Below are 13,927 nucleotides of genomic sequence, written 5' to 3' on the forward strand. Positions count from 1 at the left end.
GTCCTCCCGAGAATGCGACTCTTTCAATTTCAACATCTGTGACTTGAAAGTCCGGACCAATCGTTCAGCGGCACCGTTGGACTGAGGCGAAAACGGCGCGGATGTCAGATGTTGAATACCATTGGCCTGGCAGAATGACTGAAATTCTGCGGACATGAATTGTGGGCCATTGTCGGAAACAATAGTCTGCGGAAGACCTTCAATGCAAAAGATAGCAGACAACGCTTGGATGGTGGCGGAGGACGTCGTGGAAGACATCCGGACAACAAAAGGAAAATTACTGAAGGCGTCGACCAGAACCAACCATCGAGCATTCCAGAAGGGACCAGCAAAATCAATGTGCAAGCGTTGCCAAGGGGAAGTGGCTTTTGGCCACGCAAAGACTTTCCGCGGCGGTGCGGACTGTTGTTCGGCACACGCCGGGCACGAAGAACACATATTCGTAATCGCAGCATCGATTCCGAACCAAGTACAGTGCTGACGAGCAAGTTGTTTCGTTCGCACTATACCCCAATGTCCTTGATGAAGAAGCCGTAAAACAGAGGACTGTAACGAACGTGGGACCACGACTCTGGACTGATCATTATCAGAACGCAACAACAAAACACCACGTCGAACAAAAAGTCTCTCCTTGTGAGCAAAAAATCGGCGAACCAACGGATCCTCGATCCTAGACTTTGACAAAGGCCATTGCGTAGTAACAAAACGCAAAACAGTAGCAAGGACAGGGTCAGCAGCTGTGGCTGTAGCGACACGACGAAAATCAATCGGAAACGATTCGACCACTTCATCGGTTTCCGAATCAATGAACATGCAAGCAAGTTCGGAAGAATCGAATGCTTTATCCTCAGCAACAGGCAAACGGGACAACGCATCGGCGTTTCCGTGCTTAGCAGTGGACCGATACAAGATATCGTAGCGGTACTGCGAGAGGAAAATAGACCAGCGAATGAATTTCTGCGCTGTACGTGGAGGTACAGGCTTGGTCGGATGAAAAAGCGATGTCAAAGGTTTGTGGTCTGTGATGATGGTAAAGTGACGACCATACAAGAAATCATGGAACTTAGTAACACCAAACACGAGAGCCAACGCTTCTTTCTCTATCTGTGAATAATTTCTTTGCGCAGACGAGAGCAATTTGGACGCAAAGGCAATAGGGCGATCATGGGAGCCAACTTTGTGCGCAAGCACAGCACCGATCCCGAAATCCGATGCATCTACCATCAACAAAAGGGGTTTCTGGGGATCGAATGGCGTAAGGCAAGTATTAGAAAGCAACGCCGATTTCAACTGGCGAAAGGCGCGTTCACATTCCGTCGTCCAGACGAACGGAACACCTTTACGGCGTAAGCGATGAAGCGGAGCTGAAATGGAAGAGGCATTGCGCACATATTTATGGTAATAATTAATTTTACCCAACACACTCTGTAGCTGTTTGAGATTTTTAGGGGACGGCAAGTCTTGTATGGCACGGAGGTGCTCTGGACTCGGATGTATGCCTTGGGCATTAATGACATGTCCCAGGTATGGTAAGTCACGAGCAAAAAACACACATTTGTCCTTCCTCAAGCGAAGACCATTTTGCCGCAAGACCTGAAATAATGTTCGTAAATTCGCAAGATGTTCTTCTTCTGTCTGTCCGGAGATCACTATATCGTCCAGATAGTTTGCTGCAGTAGGGACCGACGCACAAATAGTTTGTAAATATTGCTGAAACAAGGCAGGGGCGGATGCACACCCGAAAGGCAGTCTTTTGAAGCGGTACAATCCAAGATGCGTGTTAACCACCAATATGCGCTGGGATTCGTCGTCCACCGGTATTTGCAAGTACGCATCGGCTAGGTCCAACTTTGAAAAATATTTTCCCGGGCACAGTTTAGCAAAAAGATCTTCCGGGCGGGGCAAAGGAAAAGTAGCAGTCACTAGCTGTGGATTCACTGTGGCCTTGAAGTCCACGCAAAGTCTCAATTTTCCGGAAGGTTTTGGCAAAATGACTAAGGGTGAGGCCCAGAGAGAAGCTTGCACACGTTCAATTACACCCTGTGATTCGAGATCGTGTAACGTTCTTGCGACCTCATCACGCAATGCGTGGGGAACATTGCGCGCTCTGAAAAATTTCGGTTGCGCGTTTACCTTCAGTTCTAAATGTGCTTCATAGTTTTTAGCGCAACCTAAGCCCGGTGCAAAAATGTCTGCAAATTCGTCACACAGCCGAGAAACACTGTCTGTAGGCACAGTCTGATTCACTGATAGGACCTGATTTACAATAGACATGTTAAACAACTTAAATAAATCTAGACCAAATAAGTTCACTGCAGAAGAAGAACGAAGAACGTAAAATGACACAAGTTTTGTTTGTCCCTTGTATGTTGCAAGAAGGCTGCACTGTCCCAACACAGGAATTTTCTGTCCGGAATATGTAGTTAGCTTAACATTTGCGGAACGCAACGGAGGTTTGCCCAGTTGTTTGTACGTGTCGTGATTGAGCAATGAAACTGCAGCTCCGGTATCGAGCTGGAATGATATCACTTTGCCTTCCAAGTCTAAGTCCACAAAAAGTTTATTGTCCTGCTGACGACAAGAGCGACTGTTTTGTGCAATTGGAACAGACACTGGTACAGAATCACTGGCTAATTGACGTGATTTCCGGCGACGTCGACGCACAGTTTTTGTGGGACGAACACAGTTACTGTTAGAGACAGTGTCGCTGGACGAAGTGGAATTAACGACATGAATGTCCATAGGCGAAGGTCCACGAGCCTGAGTGTCCTTGGTTCGATTCCGGCGCGAAGCAAAGGGCCTGGAATGATTGTGATCGTCTGATCTGAGCTTTTTCTGGCAAACACTTTGAACATGTCCTTTCTTATTGCAGAAAAAGCAAATAGCTTGGCGTGACGGGCAATGTTCACGCGAATGTCTAGTAGCACACCGCGGGCATGACTTCACTACATTTGTGGGCTGGCGCGGCACACCTGGCTTAGCACGCGGCGGTCGCTGTGCGTCCGTGCGCGAGGCCCGGTTACCGGGCCGCTCAGCGCGTGCAGCGGGCCGGTTAATGTTACACACGGCTGGCGAAGTTTCAAAAGATTCCTGAGCACAGTCCAGTGTGTCCTGTCTATCCAATATGTCTATCACTTGTTGAAGGGAGGGATTAACTAGTTTCAAAATTTGCTCCCGTATGCGAACATCAGAAACGTTCTGTGCAATTGCATCACGCACCATTGTATCTGAATAAGAAAGACCACAGTCACATTCAAAGGCACAGTCCCTAGTAAGTCCTTGCAATGTTGCTACCCACTCCCTATTAGTTTGACCGGCCGTACGTTTTGTACGAAAAAACGTATACCGTTTTGCAACCACATTAACTGTTTCTTTGAAATAGGCATCTAATGCAGACAAAATTTCCTCGTATGACAAAGTTGCTACGTCTCGTCGGGGAAACAATTTCACTATCACACGGTATGTGGACACACCGACACAAGAAAGCAAAAACGGCTGCCGCTCTTTACCTTGAATTCTGTAGGCTTCTAGATGAAAGTGGAACTGGCGAGACCACTCGTGCCAGGTTTCGTCGGCTGCCACGTATGGTCGAAAGGGAGGTGCAACAGCGTTCAGTGGCAGCGGTAGCGAAGAAGCGGCGGCGGCCGCATCGGTTTGAATGGTACGTTGACCCTGGACGAGCTGTCCAAGAGCATCCAGTAACGCCTGCGTCTGCTGATTCTGCAAGCGATAAAATTCGGACAGTACATCTGGAGAATGTGGCGAAGCCATGACACAATTAAATGTAAGCAATCAGAAAGAAGTTTTTACTCGTCGCCAATCTGTTGTGACGTAACAAGACTGTTACGCCACACGGTAGTAGCCAAAAGAAAGGCACGCTATTTTAACGCTGTGGCCGATAGTGCACGAACGGCAATAAGCAGACGGGCGTGAAGTCTGGAACATGAGAACTTATAAATGAATACGAAGAAAAGTATGTAGATGCTTTTTACTTATCTTTTCTTTATTCCTTGGAATACATCGCTCTTGAATACTAGTAAGCTATAGGCACTGATACAATTGGCTCCTTGCTAGTTCGTAGCCATTAACTTCTGATGGCTATTCTGTCTCTCGGCTAATGAGAGAGAAAGGCTTCATACAACTGGGCGATAGCTAGGTTCGCGTACAACTGGGCGGTAGCTAGGTTCTCGTACAACTGGGGCGGTAGCTTGGTTCTCGTACAACTGGGGTCGAGTCCACTCTCGTATCACGCGACCTGCCTTGGTGGTGGCGCTAGGTCTGCGATCACAGTGGCGACACGCGGGTCCGACATGTACTACATGGACCGCGGCCGATTTAAACTACCACCTAGCAAGTGTGGTGTCTGGCGGTGACACCACACTTATAATGTTCAGTGTGAGCACCATTTGTCACACGGCACACATCAAGTCTATAATTCTTCCCAAACGTTGCTAAGAGTGTCTTCAGTGATTGTAACAACAGCTCCTTCAATACGGTTTCTTAATTCAGGGAGGTCTGCTGGAGGCACGTACACACGATCCTTGGTGAAGCCCCAAAGGAAAAAAATCGCATGGCGTTAGGTTCGGTGAACTTGGAGGGCATGCAAAGCAAGCCCTGTCATTGGGTCCCTTGCGGCTTATCCACCGCTTGGGTACAGTGAAGTTCAACCAGTCGTGTACATCGCTATGCCAGTGAGGTGGCGCACCATCTTGCTGGAAAATGAAGTTCTCTGACTCATCTTCTTCCAACTGAGGGAAGAGCCATTGCTCTAGTGTGTCAAGGTAAGAAGTGCCAGTTACAGTAGGTTCACCAAAAAAAGAAAGGCGCATAAACTTTCCGCCGGGATACGGCACAAAAAACATTGCGTGCTGCGCATTCGCATTGGTGCCAAACAACTGAGTTGCTCTTTCATTTGACATATCATTTATAACTGTAAGTTTAATGTAATAAATACTATAAATCGTTAAAACTCAGATATTCATTTATAAACACCCTGTATTATTACTAAGTTACGTTAAATGAAACTGTAAGCTACTCAGTCATCAACGTTTTTCTTAATTACGCTTTAGCTATGTAGATTTTATTTCAGCCGGCCGGTGTGGCCGTGCGGTTCTAAGCGCTTCAGTTTCGAACCGCGTGACCACTACGGTCGCAGGTTCGAATCCTGCCTCGGGCATGGATGTGTGTGGTGTCCTTAGGTTAGTTAGGTTTAAGTAGTTCTAAGTTCTAGGGGACTGATGACCTCAGAAGTTAAGTCCCATAGTGCTCAGAGCCATTTGAACCATTTTTTTTTATTTCAAATATCGTGTATTGTCACAGTCTCTACTCTGTTGTGCTCTGATTTTCGCACTTAATTCGCAGTATGAAAATGGCTGACGCTGCTTCCCGTTCCGTAGTGAAACAAGCATGTGGAACACGGTGAAAAAGTGCCGATAAATAGGTTTTTCTTAATGTTTGTCATAAATTGACAGAGAAAATCGGCTTTGAAGTTTTCCGAGGGACTCTATTAGACACAGTTACCACGCAAATGCAAAATTAGTGTACAGCGGAATCGGTAGCATAATGGCTTGGTAACTTATTGCAGCATATGGTTGACTGGTCCAACTCTCGCCTGAGTCTTTTTTTTTTCTCGTTCAATTTGAATTGCCTACATCTCGTAAAATTCATGATCACTTTTTATGAATAATGCACGTCTTCTTGTTTTTCATTGCATACTGCGCGCAAAGTTCCCGTTTTCATTTCAAATATAAATTCTCAATTATCGATATTTTATGAAAGACTTAACAAAGTTTGCTTAAATTAAGAAAACATAACAATTTAATTTTTAAGGCAAAAATGAAAAATTAAATACTCTTTATTTGGATTTTGTCCATTGTTTTATACCACAGATGTGTCGTACAAACATGAAATCATTTTCACAGCGTCGAGCACACCATACAAATGTTGCATTTTTTCATTTGCCACAGCACCATTACATATGAACACAACAGAACTGATCTGGAGACAAGTTAAGGGATTTGGCTCGAGAAATAACAAGACTGTTAAGCTGCCAGACGCACTGCATCTACCGCACGTGACTTTTTCACATGTCACTGCCGAACGTTGGCGGGACAGAACGGCACGTCACAAAAGAAGAGGAGAAAATGCGGCGCCTGGGTGGCTTCGTGGATTCTGTTGTTGACCGACTCGTTACCAAAGGAGCAGGTTGGAACGTTAATTCTTTTTGAACTGCAATTTCCTTAACCTTTAATATAAATGGAGTGGAAGAACTTGACCCATACAGTGACCATTTCATTTCAACATTTATTTGCATCTTAGATAAATCATTAAGAGAATTACAATCATAAATCAGATAATTTCTTTAAGAAACGCCACTCAGGCAAACTTTACAAACTGCTTGTTATAAAACCACAAATGAATGAATCTCTTAAATAAAATGCAGCTTGTACAATAACTGAGGCCCGAGATTGTGAGGCCACGGCCTGGCCACGAACGGTGGCGGCGACTGAGTACTTACCTTCGAATTAAGATGTGGACTCCGTTTGTACTTCCACCCCGTTCAGAACGCCGAAATCGGAACCAAACAGCACACGCGAGCTCAGGCGAAGTCCACCGCCCGTACGCCCGCTAGTAATTTAAAAGTGGAGGCTCTGCACTTCGGTTGCCCACTGCTTCCGATCTCTGAAACATCAGAAGCGACAACAGGAAACCAAACACACCTTCCTTCACCTTAATACTCAAACTTTTACAGAAAACTACTTCGATAAAATTGACAATAATAAAACTAATTTCATTCCTTTAAGCAGAACCACGTACACTAATGATGCAAACGAAACTGGCTCATTAAAACCCAAGCATCACATGAAGCACCTAATGTGGGCCTATAAGGTACCACACGGCAATCTTTAGACACACAATGCAGATCGGTCAGTAAGGCTGGGTACACGTATCAACTTTTTTTTAAAAGTAAGAACAATACTATTAAGGAGAAAAGCACATCACAGTCCTTGCAATGCTTTGCTGCCTCAAGAGCAGTCATCATCATATTTCACTAATCGTTGGTAGGACTTGAATTACTCAACTTGATGCCAGTTGCTGGATCGATGTGGCGAAGTCACCAGACGTTGCTTAGTCCGATAGTAACAGCGTGTTCCTTCACGGAAGCGAGCACATGCATAGCTTCACGAGGTTGCCAAGAAGCCACAGCGCCGTCCCGCTGTTACTGACCTCAGTACGATCAAGCGCTAACTGCCGCCCGTACTCGGGCATCCCGTGGTCGCTGTCGTCTACCCAACCTCTCGCTAACACGCGCACTTCCGCGTGCGGTGCCCAACATTTTGTTCTGCCACTTCCACTCGGTACTGTCCGCTATATCTTGAGCCGGCCTAGGCTCCAAAGACAAACTTCTGCCAGAGGGAATCGATAGTGCCTAAGCCAAAGATATCCTTGGCGCCAGTCCCGCCACGGTTTACAGGTGATATTTCCAGTACTGAAATATGTTTCTCGGATACGGATAAGGAAGGAGCTAAGAGATTGCCAGACGACTGACAGTAATTAATACCTTCATTGGCTTCAGTATTCAATAGTACTGTGACATCCCTGCAGTATACTTTTGCATCACACATGGCTCGCTCAGAAAAATTACGCTGTGCTTAAGTTAGGAATTTTCATCACTCTTGTTTGTGATTATAATACTATGTCAAGTGAGAACGAGAGCATTTTATGCTTTCCGTCTGGTCATCTAAGAAGCGTGCTGTAGCGCTGGAGTTTTGCCGGATATTATTTCATTCTCTTTAAAATTAAATGACATTCGAAGCTATATTTGTTCTTTGCCCGATTCTTTTTACGTCTGAACTGCAACTGTTCACATCATTGCAGCCTAGACGGACCGCTGGTTGGTCAGTGCTGCCCAAGTTTAATGAGCCGGTAAAGCTGTTGTCCCGCACATTATCGGTCTATCTACGTGCGTGTAACACAGCATAAAACGTATTCTTACGATCATACTTGACTCTACTGGTCACAACTAGGTTTCCGCTCCACGTGAAACGAAATCCAATGAGATTCAAGCAAACGCGGAAGAATACTTGGCGTAATGTTTACATATAGGCAGGTCATCCCCGTTTTCAAGAAGGGACGTCGAACAGATGTGTAGAACTATAGACCTATATCTCTAACGTCGATCAGTTGTAGAATTTTGGATCATGTATTATGTTAGAGTATAACGACTTTTCTGGAGACTAGAAATCTGCTCTGTAGGTATAAGCATGGGTTTCGAAAAAGACGATCGTGTGAAACCCAGCTCGCACTATTCGTCCACGAGACCCAGAGGGCCATAGACACGGGTTCCCAGGTCGATGCCTTGTTTCTTGACTTCTGCAAGGCGTTTTATACAATTCTCCACAGTCGTTTAGTGACAAAGTAAGAGCATATGGACTATCAGACCAATTGTGTGATTGGATTGAAGAGTTCATAGATAACAGAATGAAGCATGTCATTCTCAATGGAGAGAAGTCTTCCGAAGTAAGAGTGATTTCAGGTGTGCCGCAGGGGAGTGTCATAGGACCGTTGCTATTCACAATATATATAAATGACCTTGTGGATATCATCAGAAGTTCACTGAGGCTTTTTGCGGATGATGCTGTAGTATATCGAGAGGTTGTAATAATGGAAGATTGTACTGAAATGTAGGAGGATCTGCAACGAATTGACGCATGGTGCAGGGAATGGCAGTTGAATCTCAATGTAGACAAGTGTAACGCGCTGCGAAAACACAGAAAGAAAGATCCCTTATCATTTAGCTACAATATAACAGGTCAGCAACTGGAAGCAGTTAATCCCATAAATTATCTGAGAGTAGGCATTAGGAGTGATTTAAAATCGAATGACCAAATAAAATACTGCTCACCGGTGTGGGATCCTTACCGGATAGGGTTGATAGAAGAGATAGAGAAGATCCAACGGAGAGCAGCGCGCTTCGTTACAGGATCATTTAGTAATCACGATAGCGTTACGGAGATGATAGATAAACTCCAGTGGAAGACTCTGCAAGAGTAGCTCAGTACGAGCTTTTGCTGAAGTTTCGAGAACATACCTTCACCGAGGAGTCAAGCAGTATGTTTCTCCCTTCTACGTTTATCTCGCGAAGAGACCATGAGGGTAAAATCAGAGAGATGAGAGTCCACACAGAAGCATACCGACAATCTCTCTTTCCACAAACAATACGAGACTGGAGTAGAAGGGAGAACCGATAGAGGTGCTCAATGTACGCTCCGCAGCACACCGTCAGGTGGCTTGCGGAGTATGGATGTAGATGTAGATTCTTATGATGAATGGAGTATAGTCAGGTTGTTCTGTCTGTAGTATACGTACAGGGTGACAATTATTGAGCTACATGAGAAAAAACGTAAATTAGGTACAAACTACGGCATGCACACACTTTATTCAACATGTAAACGTCACTACAGATGTTTGTATATAGGTTATGATATGTTCGATATGCCTGCCATAGTTGGTGAGGATGTGGCGCATACGAATAGCGAAATTCTCCATGACCCGCTGAAGTGACGGAACATCAGTGCTGTCGATGACCTCCTAAATGGCTGTTTTCAGCTCAGCAATGGTTTTGGGGTTATTGCTGTACACCTTGTCTTTAATGTGGCCCCACAAAACGGAGTCGCCTGTGTTCAGATCCGGAGAATATGGAGGCCAATCGAGGCCCATGCCAGTGGCCTCTGGTACCCCAGAGCCATAATGCGGTACCAAAGTACTCCTCCAGGACATCACTCTCCTGCTTCGATGGGGTCGAGTTCCTTCTTGCATGAACCACATCTTGTCGAAATCAGGGTCACTTTGGATAATGGGGATGAAATCATCTTCCAAAATCTTCACGCACCTTACGGTACTCACCATGCCATCAAGGAATATCGCACCAATTATTCCGTGACTGGACATTGTACACCACACAGTCACCCGCTGAGGGATTCTCAGTCCCTCAAAGCCGCCAATTTTGCTTGTTGACGGACCCATCCAAATGAAAGGAGGCTTCGTTGCTAAACCAAACCATACTAATTCCCATCATTCCCCGCGTCAAACCGTGTAGTTTGAACATCCTAACGCAAACTGTTCAGAAATTATGACGATTTTGTTTAATATAATTCAATAATTTGTCACCCTGGAAATGAAAACTGCAATATCTGTGAGCATGATAAGGCAAAAAGGAAAGTAGCATGTCCAGTCAATAACGACTTCGGCTTATAAAACTTCATTACAAATAGTGCGATGCAACTTCATAATAGTTCTCCACATGAGGTAAAAGTTATTTCATCATTCTCACTGTTTAGTAAAACCCTAAGGTCATTCTTACTTGATCACTGTTCCCATTCAGTAGCACAGTCCTTACAACAAATGAAATACAAAACTTACAAGAAGAAGGCGTAACATCTTACTACAAGTAGTGCAAGCTGTCCTGTAGATAAAGATTATCGAACAAATGCACTCCTTAAAAATAGCGCACATATGTTTACATAACACCGAATAAAATAGCATATACACTACTGGGCATTAAAATTGCTACACCAAGAAGAAATGCAGATGATAAACGGGTATTCAATGGACAAAAGTATTACACTAGATCTGACATGTCATTACATTTTCACGCAATTTCGGTGCATAGACCCTGAGAAATCAGTACCCAAAACAACCACCTCTGGCCGTAATAACGGCCTTGATACGCCTGGGCATTGAGTCAAAAAGAGCTTGCATGGCGTGTGCAGGTACAGCTGCCCATGCAGCTTCAACACGTTACCACAGTTCATCAAGCGTAGTGACTGGCGTATTGTGACGAGCCAGTTGCTCGGCCACCATTGACCAGACGTTTTCAGTTGGTGAGAGATCTGGAGAATGTGCTGGACAGGGCAGAGTCGAACATTTTCTGTATCCAGAAAGGACGGTACAGGACCTGCAAAATGCGGTCGTGCATTATCCTGTTGAAATGTAGCGTTTCGCAGGGATCGAATCAAGGGTAGAACCACGGGTCGTAACACGTCAATGCGAACAAGAGGTGACTGAGACTTGTAACCAATGGCACCCCATACCATCACGCCGACTGACACGCCAGTATGGCAATAACGAATACACACTTCCAATGTGCGTTCACCGCGATGTCGCCAAACACGGATGCGACCATCATGATGCTGCAAACAGAACCTGGATTCATCCGAAAAAATGACGTTTTGCCATTCGTGCACCCAGGTTCGTCGTTGAGTACGCCATCGCAGGCTCTCCTGTCTGTGATGCAGCGTCATGGGTAACCGCAGCCATGGTCTTCGTGCTGATAGTCCATGCTGCTGCAAACATCGTCGAACTGTTCGTGCGGATGGTTGTTGTCTTGCAAACGTCCCCATCTGTTGTCTCAGGGATCGAGACGTGGCTGCACGATCCGTTACAGCCATGCGGATAAGATGCCTGTCACCCCGACTGCTAGTGATACGAGGCCGTTGGGATCCAGCACGGCGTTCCGTATTATCCTCCTGAACCCACTGAATCCATATTGTGCTAACAGTCACTGGATCTCGACCAACGCGAGCAGTAATGTCGCGATACGATAAATCGCAATCGCGATCGGCTACAATCCGACCTTTATCAAAGTCGGAAACGTGATGGTACGCATTTCTCCCCTTTACACGAGGCATCACAACAACGTTTCACCAGGCAACGCCGGTGAACTGCTGTTTGTGTACGAGAAATCGGTTGGAAACTTTGCTCATGTCAGCACGTTGTAGGTGTCGCCACCGGCGCCAACCTTGTGTGAATTCTCTGAAAAGCTAATCATTTGCATATCACAGCATCTTCTTCATGTCGGTTAAGTTTCGCGTCTGTAGCAGGTCATCTTCGTGGTGTAGCAATTTTAATGGCCAATAGTGTACTTACATTAAACCAATAAGAAAGTAACAGGACCTGTTAAAAACGCGAAGGTTAGTGAAAAAAAATTTTGAATGTGTCGGGACACAATCCACGGACGCACCACACTTTCCATTATGATCCTTTTTTTTGTGCTGGCTCCGGACTCGAACGTAGATGATCCACTTCTCTAGAACGGTTGCCTTAACCGCCTTTTTTTGTAGGGAATGGATCAGGTCGTGGGGTGGCGATGGCAAGGTGGGCAGGGGTCGCAACCCGAGGCCTGGTCACGTTGTCTCCTCCCTCTCATCCTGGGGATGCGGTGCAAAGGATGCAATGGGTGTATTGTTTTGAATTTTTTGTTATTTTATTTATTTATTTATTTATTATTTTTATTTTTATCTTTACTTTTTTTAACAGTAAATAACCGAAACTAGTAAGTACACTCGTTGCGTCTAGTTGGGGCGCACGTAACTAAAAAACATGCTCGTAGGTGCAGCAAAGGGCATGAAAAAAGAGAGCAAAGTGTGAGGCTAAGGAAGCCATGAAACGGAACCTAAGGGTATAGTCCGTACCACCATTAACCGGTACTACATCTTGCACCGGATGGGAAACAAAAACTGCGAAGAACTTTTCGCACCAGGGACGGAAAATGAAATGTGGAAAATACTGCTACAGAGTGGGAGGGGTCACGACGAAGCTCTCCATCTGCTGTATCATCCAGGTATGGCTTCTCGCAATGACCAAGGTAGATCCCACGTTGTACCGTGTAGTGTTGTATCATCGTCTTGTAATTTTAGCTTCTCTTACCCGTGATGTTCCAGCTACGTGGAGGGTCGTGGAACGCACTCCACAAATAATTGGAAAGATATTGTCGATACTTTGGGTTACGGAGGATCTTGCACTGTCGTTCCTGCAAATAGTTCCAAAAGTCTAAAGTGTTCTTAGTGCCGTCCTAAAACAAATAATGCACTGCATGTCCACGAAGCCACTTCATGGCGTTAGTGTTCGTGCGTGGGTAATACGTCTCATCCGGCAATAAGATAGTCTTGGGGTCTATATGATTCGGCGTCACTCGAAGGAAGTATACTGACATTTGCCTCACCAAGTGCCACACAGCCGTAGACTCGCCACAGCTAAGACGGTGTTCGTCGTTGTTGTGCACGTGGGTGAGTCTACCAAGTGGATCGCATGTAGCCTTGATCTGGTCACCTGCTTACGGTTGACAGTGATATACCACATCGCCGTGACGGCTGTGTCCAGTGTTACGTGGTGAACTGCCCTCCACACTACTTGCCAGTTGACGTTCGGGTGCTTCTTCTCCACGACGTTATCGGGTCGCTGACGTTGCAGGACCCGATGATGATGAAGTCCCGTACTTCTCTACAGAGCGTAGGGGAACGACGCGGGAGACCCGCACCGCCGTACTAGGCAAGGTCCTAGTGGAGGTGGTTTGCCATCGCCTTCCTCCGACCGTAATGGGGATGAATGATGATGATGAAGATGACTCAACAACACCCAGTCATCTCGAGGCAGGAAAAATCCCTGACCGCGCCGGGAATCGAACCCGGGACCCCGTGCTCGGGAAGCGAGAACGCTACCGCGAGACCACGAGCTGCGGACAAACCGTTTTTTCCGTCGCCAGTTGAATCGCTAGTGAGGCAAGTCTAACGTAACTGAGGTCGAGGTAAAAGACACCGATGTAGAAGAGCGAGGAGGGGACGTGGTGTATCGGCACAGGTGGCAACAGGTCGGGCGGTGCTAGTTCTTCTATTAACAAACTCGTCAGACTGTCCGGACGGCGGTGCCATAGTCTGACTAATGTGCTCACAAATAGGGCGACCGCTCTGTCATGAACGTGATAAAGGCCAAGCCCTCCCCGATCCGTGGGAAGGGTGAGAGTCTCATATTTTATCTTGAAAAGCATTCCTGAACTCACGAAGGACCCAAGAGCCGCCAGTATACGGCGAGCTAACATCACCGGTATAGGTAATATCTGGGCGAGGCGCAGAATATGCGATGCTAAATG

Source organism: Schistocerca piceifrons, chromosome 3 (genome assembly GCF_021461385.2).
Source record: "Schistocerca piceifrons isolate TAMUIC-IGC-003096 chromosome 3, iqSchPice1.1, whole genome shotgun sequence".
Taxonomy (NCBI): Eukaryota; Metazoa; Arthropoda; class Insecta; order Orthoptera; family Acrididae; genus Schistocerca; species Schistocerca piceifrons.